We start from the raw sequence: 11,556 nt of genomic DNA, 5'->3' as shown, positions 1-11,556 counted from the left end.
GAGCAGGTCCACTTTTTTAAGCAAAGGCATACGAGTCAAACTACTTTTTAACATAAATAAAGGAAACGAACCAGTTTTTGAACAAGAATAAGTGAACCGAACTCTTTTTTTTTAACAAAAATCAACGAAACTTTTAACCACATTTCTTTAAGAACAAGCGAGCCGGACCATGTTTTTTAGCAAAGACATACGAGTCGAACTACTTTTTAACAGAAATAAACGAAACAAACTGATTTTTGAACAAGAATAAGCGAACCGGACACTTTTATTGTTTAACAAAAATCAATGAAACGAGAACCGCATTTTTTTAACAAGAAAAGCGAGCCGGACCACCTTTTTTAGCAAAGACATACGAGTCGAACTACTTTTTAACAGAAATAAAGGAAACGAATCAGTTATTGAACAAGAATAAGCGATCCATACACTTTTTTTTTAACAAAAACAAACGAAACGAGAACCACTTTTTTCTTTAACAAGAACAAGCGCGCCGGACCACGTTTTTTAGCAAATACATACGAGTCGAACTACATTTAATAGAAATAAACGAAACAAACCAATTTTTAAAAAAGAATAAGCGAACCGGACACTTTTTTTTTTACAAAAATCCAGTGGCAACGAACAAAATACGCAGCAAAACGATACAGTTTTTGAACTAGAATAAGCGAACCAGACTTTTTTAACAAAACTCAACGAAACGAGAAACACATTTTTTTAACAAGAACAAGCGAGCCGGACCATGTTTTTTAGCAAAGATATACGAGTCGAACTACTTTTTAATAGAAATAAAAGAAACGAACCAGTTTTTGAACAAGAATAAGCGAACCATACTTTTTTTTTAACAAAAATCAAGCAGCAGCAGCAAACAAAATACAGCAGCGATAGTCCATGCTCGATATGTGAAGCTCGGGCCCGGGCTAGTTTGATGAACGAGCTTACTTTTAGGCTCGAGCTGGGGCTCGAGTTCAATTAAGCTCGGCTAGATCGAGCTTTTTAACGAGCCAATCTCGAGCAGGTCGGCTCGTTTGCACCCCTAACCATAAGCAACTGATAAGCAATACTGGAAAATATCTATTTTGTTATGAAAACTTAGAACAAAAAAAAACATTGAAACAGGTGATTATAGGGTTTGAACTCCTGACATTAACTTTGGCAACCAATGAATTAACCATTACACCATCAGTTGTAATTTGTTAAAAATTAGAAAATCTGATTAATATAGCTTCCATCAGCAGCGACAAGTCTTGTATCTGTTACATATAGCCTGCACCAAAACTGTTTGATCCACAACAATCTCTAAACTGAATTAATATTGAGCGCCAATACCTAATCTAACGTGTGTCATATCAATCTTCCAATCCATTGCAATCGACCAGAAGACTACTATTGCAGGTTTGTGTTAATCATTCCAATCCATCAAAGACTATTAATTTTTAATTTATCATCAGTTTTGTATTAATCATCATTAAAACAATTGATTATGAGCATAAATTCATTCGAGCATTTCATTAAACAATTGGCATGCATTTAAAATACTATTGCAGACAACTTTATTCTTTAGTGTTCTTTAGTTTCTAATTGATGTTGTGCTTCCTGTAATTACTAGTGATTTTAATTTAGTTAGACTCTTGTTATCGCTGCTAATAGATAAAGACCTGTTTTTAAACTATAATGCATTGATGTAGGAAGTTACAACAAAATTAGCTTTTATGAACAACCCTGAAATAATACTTACAAACTTTTTTATGTTTCATTATGAATAGTCATTGATAGATCATGGATGTATCTTGCGCCAAGATCAAGTTAAACTTTTGTTAATGGGGTGAAAAACTTATTAAATTTTGCATTTGAGAGAGCATGTGTAAACGGGGGGATGATAAAGTGTCCATGTACAAATTGTCTAAACATGGAATATCAGAGTAGACAATCTGTTTTGGATCACCTCATATGTTCAGGGTTCCGGCCAGAATACTTTAAATGGGTATATCATGGGGAAGACACAGCGGGTGCATCAACGAGCACAACCCTTCACGAGGATGAAGACACATATGACCATGGGATGCATGAAATGTTGAATGATATTTTTGAAACACAAGTTGGAAGTGGAGCTGAGATACATGAGAATGATTCAAATAATAGTACAGAGACAAACAATAACAGATGCAAATTCGATGACCTTGTCAAGGAAGCTGAAGGAAAGGTGTACCCGAATTGCAAATTCAACAAATTATCATGTGTGGTGTATTTATACCATATAAAATGTATCAATGGATGGAGCAACAAATCTTTTCAATGTTGTTAGAGTTTCTAAAGGAACTTTTACCCGAAGGAAATGTATTACCTAAAATAACACAAAATATTAAAAAAATCATGGCTAACTTGGGATTAGGATATGAAAAAATTCATTTTTGTCCTAATGGTTGTGATGTGCTAAAAGTAGTTTAATATTTATTAAATAAATTAACTAAAAATAAACACTAAGTAATACTCTAGACTCTCTAAAACTCGACTAAACTACTAACCGGCAAGTGAACCGATCGGATCTAGTAAAGCTAAGTAAGTCCAGATATCGAACCCACGAGACTCTTTAAACTACGTAAACTAGCTAATTAGACTCAACTACAGACATGACTATTTATTTATTATTTGTTTAGGGGAGTTTTACTAATAAACTAATTTTAAACTAATTAAGAAAACTAAAGACGATTAAACTTAGAACTTGGACTTAATTCAAATGATGATGAGATAACTACCTAGGCTAGAATCCCCTAAATTTCAGTAATGAATTAACCTGGGAAAATGTTTAGTTATGGAACTGGAATCGTAAAATAGACACTTATAAGAAAACCCGAACATGACCCCTAACCCTTTTCAAGAGACACCTATAGATTTCTAATAAGTTTTAACGCACACCAGTATTAAAAATCAAGTTCCCTTACAGTCACCCAATTATTTATAATTTAGTTTCTTTAAACGAAATCCTACCTTACAGCGCGGAAATCAAAGGCAATTTACTATATTTAATTGATTTGATAAACAATAATAAATAATCAACCCTAGACGGACTCCTTACGAAGAACTAAATCTAGCAAGATTAAATAGTAAAGACTTATCAATAACCTAGCACTTTACAGATTTAGGTTAGCAGCACACTTAGGTTTATTTGACAACATTATTCCTATGACCTTATCATGACATCAATCATAAAATAATCAAGAACACAAAGTAATTGACCTAATAGCAATCCTATTATATGACAAACAATAATCAAGGAAAACTATGGAATAAAACTCATCAAACAATCCTAAGCATTCATACGCATCAATTAATTATAAATAAATCTTTTACTAAACCATAAAAACCATAACGATAAACAATCCCAAAGTCAAATCAAAACATCAAAGTAGGTTCATCATAAGCCTAAGTAGTTCTTGCAATTTAGCCTAGCATCTTAGGTTTAAACAAAACAAGCAAATAAGAATTCATGGTGTTTAAATAAACGAAAATGAAAGAAACAAAAGATAAAACCCGTGTTCTTTGTCTTCAACTAGTACGCGCACCACCAACTGATTCTTCGACTCCAAAGCTGCCAAAAACTCGTCTCGTACGCCTCGGAACTCATGATATTCGTTTGGAACTTCAGGGTATGCTTAATGGTGAGTTTAGGGGTCTTTAAATAGGCAACAGGTGACCAAAAATACGTAAGTCGGCCAAAAAATGGAACATTCTGGAAATCTGAGCCGCCGCGCCTCGTGATGGGCAGCCCCTTCTTGGCTGCGCGATAGGCCTGTGCAAAGATGTGAGACCAGACCGACCCGGGTTTAACCCGACCCGACCCAAAACCGAAATATATATAGAATGCATACCCGAGTATCAGACCTGTAAGCACATTTCTGGTCTGGGGCGGACTCGGTTTCGGTGCTTTGGTTACATGTATAAGACCGGGACTGAACTTCGTCCTAAAACAGTGGGAAGAAGACTAATTTGGGTTTGGTTACAACTGATTTTGATGTTAGTCACGAAGAAGACATGGATAAAAGATGAATAAAGGATTGGCTTTTATGAGGAAGAAGATGATGCACTCTGTGATTTAGTTTTATAATTGGGTTTTTTGATTTGGGTCAAGTATGATTGTGGTTGGGGAGAATCTTTATTAACTTTAAAACTATTTTGAGACATGAGTACAAAAGTCTTTTTGATACTCTCAACTCTTGATGTACACAATTAAAAATTAATTTTTCTATTGCATTTCATTTAGTTTTACCTTTTACAGCTGTTTTTACTTACACCTTTTCAATTTTAATTTAAAGCCTCGTGAGAAGTGCAATTCTACTTTCTTAACTCTCATTTCTCTTTAAAGGTTTTTTGCATCTCCTTCTTCCATGCCTTAATGTTCTTCTCACAGTATGCTCTTCTTTGCTGAATATGTGGAAAACTCGGGTCATTTCGGGTTTCATGCTGCTTTCTCGGTTTTGGACTGAACCCGAGACCGAAACCGAAATTCGTGATATAACCGATGCTAACCCGAAGTACACATGTTAGGTCCGGTTTCGGGTATTTTTCGGGTTAGTTTTCGGGTAGGGCCGAGATCTGCACACCCCTACTGCGCGGCGCTCCGGCATATGGGGGGGGGGGGGTAGCCGGCCTAGCCAGTCCGGTTCTCCTTCTGGTCTTGTCCGGTTCGTTTCCTGATGGCTCGGTTCTCCGGTTCGGCTTGTTTTTGCTCCTTTTTCGTCTTCTTTTCATCACAATTCAAACCCGAAACCTAATATATAAAAAATATGTTAGTAGTATACAAATCTTACGAGAAACCGAACAAACTAATAAAATATTAAATAAAATGTACACGGGATTAATGTATATTAAACGTTATATCAAATATCCCCACACTTAACCTTTTTTCGTCCCTGAAAAAGTCTCATTGCAATGGGATCAGAATCGGAGAAATACAGTCTTGAAAACATATAGGTTATCTTAAAGTTTAGAACAACGCAGAAACTGCGATCACCGATATTGTTGTCCACTTAAACCCATGCCTTTGTCTTTACCGGGACAAGTAAGATCCAACTATTATTATTATTATTTGGTATATAATCAATCTAGTGGCACCCACAGTCAAGACCCGTTTTATTTTAGATTTTACCGAATCAAACCACCCCAACTTGACTTAAATCTCATAGTAGCAGATTAAAACATTGATGCACATTTTTCATGAACAGCTAAGACGATCAAGAATATTGTTTATCTTCCTAAATTTAAATATCAAAGTATACCAAGCAGCCATTAGATACGATTAAGGTTCAATTATTCAACTAACTAGCTAGTGTTCCCCACTACATGACATACCATCGTTATCAAGCAATACCCCGGACCCATTACCACACGTGATTTTACAAGTTTCCATCTGTCGGCTTACATACGTCGTGTCTCTAGTTGATCCTGTTCTTAATGGTATGGGCGCAAGTAAGAGGACCACGTATGACTAACAGCGGGATGATCACTGATCATCAAGATTTTACTTCAGTGTAATTGATGTAAGTGAGTGTAATGATTGCAGTAAACTACGGGTTTATGCTTAAAAGCTTTTATTTATTTAAATATCCGAAGATACCCAGATGAACAACTGTAAAAAGACCCGTGGTCTCTGAACCCCAGAGCATCCCATCAATACAGGATTTAAGGCCATAAAACCATACGCCTATGAAGTGTTAACCACTAAAACTAGAAGTGCAAGATTTAAGTTTATATCACAAGCTACACGGTATACTTTAACGTTTAAACCTACCCAAGCATCTTATGATAGCGTATTCAAATTTCTATAAAATTTTTAATTTTCTACAATCAAACTAAAAATGAGGCTTGAGTATGGCCTGACCTTTCATCTCGTATTTTATACAGACTTAACATGTTTCCCACTAAAAATCATATTTATCGTTAAAAACCAACTATCAAACTGCTCTTTCATTCTTAAGGCTGAGCCTACCGACACATCCCAAGATAAGTGTGTGTTCTTTTATTATATCTTATTATTGGTAGTTTGAAAAACCGATTCCCGATAAGTATCCTCATCTCTCATTTATATGCAAAAAGAAACAAAATCAATGGACATTTTTCAAAACTTTTTCAATTTTTTTTAAATAAAATTTTAACAACGACTCAGGTATCCTATCCCCACACTTAAATTTAGCATTGTCCTCAATGCAAGGATAAGGACGAAAAATAAAAATAAGTCGGAATACAAAAACCTAAAAACCTAAAAATAAAAATAAAAATAAACAAGCTAGATAATGGAAAAGACTTAGCTGGTAATATGCGCATGAAATTTGATGCCAAAGTCTTCATCCATAGCTGCCCTCAAACTCCGAACGCGCTCAGCAAACAGTATTTCTTTCTCTCTCACACGAACGGAAACAACAACAATATAAACAATATCTAAAAACTCATCTTATCAACTTGATAGATATAATCATTTAAAGTACTACTAAACCAACCAACCGCAAACAACATATAATATAAATAATATCAGCAAATAGATAAATAAAAGTATACGGCTCCTGCTGCTCCATCCCCACACTTGAATTTTGCAATATACTTCACGGGGATGCTCTTCTAGCTCAAATCCTACAAAACTTAAAAACACAAAAACAAAGAAAAACTACAAAAGACTACGTTAGTGACTCGACAATTATACAAACTCCGCGGAACCTCCCCACACTTGAACTTAATCAGGAGGTTTCTCTTTGATCTGGACCCTATCTAACCCGTTCAGTTCCACCTAGTACTTGTTAAACATTGAAATTTTCTCGGTGGAATTGCAAAAATCTTTAACGGGTCAAACCACCAAAATTTAAACTTACCTGGCAAGAACCAGATGCATGACATGTATCGAGAAGACTGGTCGTTCTTGAACTTCAATGGCTTCCTCTTTCCTGTAGACCATCTTCTGACTTGCAAATTATTTCGGTTCGCAGATGCTCTTCTCTTTGCCTTCTCCCGTGGTTTTGATTTATGAGCAACATTTATTATAAGTGCCACGGGCCAGCTGTGGAGGTCTTCCACTACCACCACTTCTATATCTTCTAGCAGGGATTCAAAAAATGCTAAGTCACCCTCCGAATCAAACTCTCCTATTTCATCATACTCAGGAAACCCTTCTAACTTCAAATCCAAAAACTCATCCTCCTCATACAACATATTCTCAACCTCTTCCTCAACACCAAACATCAAATCAAGTGAATCTCCTAAATCCACTTCATCCTTTATCTCTTCTTTCATCACTAACGACAACTCAAGTGAATCTCTCAAATCCACTTTCTCCTCTATCTCTTCTTCAACACAAAACATCAACTCAAGTGAGTCTCCCAAATGCACTTGCTCCTCAATCACTTCTTTCTTCACTAACGACTTCTGATAAGCTGCCCATTCTTCTTCGTCAATCTCATCATCAGAGTCACTCCAGTAATTAGCAATAGTAACCTGGGGAACCGGAGGTGGGACTTCATTGTCCATTTTCGTCTCCGTTACTTGAGTAATCCTTTCATCTGACTCGCCAACACACTCCAATAACTCCAATCTCTTTTCTTCCTCTTTTTCTTCAGTTAATCTCCTAGTAATGCTCTCTAATGTACGTTGGAGATCTGTAATAATGCTCTGCCAATTTTTCAAGATGATAGCATGCTCGGCTAACTTCTGTTGGGAATCTGAGGCCAGATATTGAGTCAATATATTTTCCAATTTATTCACCTTCTCGAACACACTACTCTCAACATGGTTGCTGCCAGAATATTGATCATCGAATTAACCCTGACTATATTGTGGCTACTGATATAGATTATTATATTAGTACAGTGGAGGCTCCTGCAAAAAATGTTGTTGCGGCTGCACATGAGGGTTAGTATAATAATGTGCCAAGCACCCCACATATTGCGGACATATAAGCGTAAAATGGGGCCCACCACAAATCTCACACATATTTACGAGACTCAAAGGACATAAAAGACACGGATAATTAGACTCCTACGACTCAAAATAAAATAAGACGAAGTAGACTCTTACTAAAATACTCCTAAATAAAACTAACAATTAAACTAAACTATATTAACCTAACTTCTACGACTCAAAAACAAAACAAAATACAAATAACACGTATATAGCAAGTAAGTCTAATCAAAGCTAATAACGCAATCGTTAAGAATCCCCGGCAACGGCGCCAAAAACTTGATGTGCTAAAAGTAGTTTAATATTTATTAACTAAATTAACTAAAAATAAACACTAAGTAATACTCTAGACTCTCTAAAACTCGACTAAACTACTAACCGGCAAGTGAACCGATCGACTCTAGTAAAGTTAAGTAAGTCCGGATATCGAATCCACGAGACTCTCTAAATTACGTTTATTAGCTAATTAGACTTGACTACAAAACACGACTTATTAATTATATTTGTTTGGGGGGTTTTAATTTAAAATACTAATTTAATACTATTATTAAAAACTAATTAAGAAAACAAGTAATTTAAACGAAAACAAAGTTTGTTAGGAAAATAAGATGATGATGAGAAAACTACCTAGGCTAGAATCCCCTAAATTTCAATAATGAATTAACCCGGGAAAATGTTTAGTTATGGAACTGGGATCGTAAAATAGACACTTATAAGAAAAACCAAACAAGACCCCTGACCCTTTTCAAGAGACACCTATGGATTTCTAACAAGTTTTAACGCACACCAGTATTAAAAATCAAGTTCCCTTATAGTCACCCAATTATTTATAATTTAGTTCCTTTATACTAAATCCTACCTTACAGTGCGGAAATCAAAGGCAATTTACTATATTTAATTGATTTGATAACCAATAATAAATAATCAACCCTAGACGAACTCCTTATGAAGAACTAAATTGTAAGACCCCGAATCCCGGGAATCCTCCAGTTGGTAATCACCTCCCAAAATTCACAAAAATTTAAAACCAATCGATTCGTTTTATTTAAAACAAGTTCAGAGTAAATAACAGCGGAAAAGTTTAAGTATTAAAAATCCCAAACACGGGTTCAAGTGTGCAAAAATCAAATGTAAATAAAATATTTGTTTTATTTGAAATCTTCATCTCATTAAAATCGTTTCAGAGTAGTAAACAGCGGAATAGATAACATCAAAATTCCCAAAACCAGGGAAGTGACCAAAATTAAAATTTAAATACTTATGGTAATAATTTAAAAGAAACAGTTTGCGTTATTAATTCTTCGACTAGATGTGCCTTCAACCGTCCGAGTAGTCTCTAGCACGTCCAAGCGGAAATCTCTAATCCTCAACCTGAAAGTCAATCTAACATACACACAAAGTCAGCTTGAGCTGAGTGAGTTCAAGTTTTCATAAACAATAATTCATACTTTATTTCAAAGCTATAGTTATAAACAATAGAGAAGGTATAAATAAAATAAATTATATATAATTCACCAAGTAATACAATCATCGTCGAACACACGTACACGGGCCTCTCCACCACGAGTCAAGACTCGAGTAATATATTTGACCCGGACGCGGTAAGACCTAAGCATGTGACACGAGCCTCTCCACCACGAGTCAAACCCGAGTAATATATTTGACTCGGTCACAGCTTATACATCCGAGCACGGGATACGGGCCTCTCCGCCACGGGTACAACCAGAGTAATATATTTGACCCGATCTCGGCTCATACATCCAAGCACGGGGTACGGGCCTCTTCACCACGGGTGCAACCCGAGTAATATATTTGACCCGATCCCGGCTTATACATCCAAGCACGTAATACGGGTCTCTTCACCACGGGTACAACCCGAGTAATATATTTGACCCGATCACGGCTCAACATCCAACGGGCCTCTTCACCACGGGATTTTAAAACCCGAGTAATATATTTGACCCGCCAAAATGATGATCACGTCACACGGGCCTCTTCACCACGGGTACAACCCGAGTAATATATTTGACCCGGCCGTGAATCACCATGCACACACACAACAATAAGCCTACATACATCATTCTTAGTCACGAGAAACTAAATATCATTACACAATCGTAAACTATAAGGTACACATCCTCATACGCACATACATACCTCCATATATACATACATATATATTCCTACATATATATGTATATATATATATATGTATATATATATATATATATATATATATCATCCCAAGGCCTACCTTATGCTAGCAAGCCTATATAAATTCGTTTAAAAACATATCAAGAGTTTAAATATCAAAACGGGATTATAAAACATTCCAAGAGTTTAAATATAAAAACGAGATTATAAAACATTCCAAGAGTCTAAATATAAAAACTGGATTATAAAACATTCCAAGAGTTTAAATATAAAAACTGGATTAGAAAACATTCCAAGAGTTTAAATATAAAAACTGGATTATAAAACATTCCAAGAGTTTAAAATATAATACGGGATACGAACAGTTAGGCCATCATCAACACTAAGTATTCGTACTTAGACATCTATATACATCCATATATTTATATCCCTATAAATACCGTCCAAATAATAACATGAGGGTCGAGTACACGTACAACCCAAACACGTAACATCTCATCCAAGTAATAACATCAGGGTCGAGCACACGTACAACCCAAACACGTAACATCTCATCCAAGTAATAACATCAGGGTCGAGCACACGTACAACCCAAACACGTAACATCTCATCCAAGTAATAACATCAGGGTCGAGCACACGTACAACCCAACACGTAACATCAGTGCATGCAAACACAAATAGGTCTACTCATATTCAATTACTGCTAAGTCTACTAACATCCTCGAGTCTAGACCATCAATAATGTATGTAACCTTAAGGACACAAGACCATGAACGAGTCTAAAATATCCTAAGGCATATAAAATAATTCAAATATAGCTTTCAAAATGCACCATCACGAGTGAGACCATGTAAAACTATTCAATTCACTATAACGAGTAAAATCGTTTAAAATTGTATTTCGGTGTGTATGCTAGCCCAAAACGTAAAAGGATAAAAAGGGCATCATGAACTCACCTGAATCAACCGAACACCTGCAATGAGCTAGGAAATTCCTAAGAGCACAATCACAAGCAAGGGCCTGTAAATTATACACAACGCGTTACTAAACTAGACTGTAACAACACTCTAGCCTAATGGGCCATTCAGGCCCAACACTCCGGCCCAAGACCCAACAACTGGGCCCAAGGCCCAATACTTTGGCCCAAGGCCCAATACTTTGGCCCAAGGCCCAACAACTTGGCCCAAGGCCCAACACTTGGCCCCAGGCCCACCACTTGGCCCAAGGCCCAACACTTGGCCTGAGACCCAACCACTTGGCCCGAGGCCCAACCACTTGGCCCCAGGCCCAACACTTGGCCCAAGGCCCCTAAAACCTTTCAACTAACTAAAACCACCGGTTAAGCCTAAAACGAACTTGTTGATTAATAACGAGTAAAACGTGCAGATTTTAGCATGCGAAGATGCATTTAATTACATAGGATAACCTTTGAATTAAATTATTAAATTTTTACCAGACTTTAATA

Source organism: Bidens hawaiensis, unplaced genomic scaffold, assembly GCF_021521415.1.
Source record: "Bidens hawaiensis isolate Kalapana, Puna unplaced genomic scaffold, B.hawaiensis_p1.1 tig00020430_1, whole genome shotgun sequence".
NCBI lineage: Eukaryota > Viridiplantae > Streptophyta > Magnoliopsida > Asterales > Asteraceae > Bidens > Bidens hawaiensis.
This window is presented reverse-complemented; position numbering follows the sequence as displayed.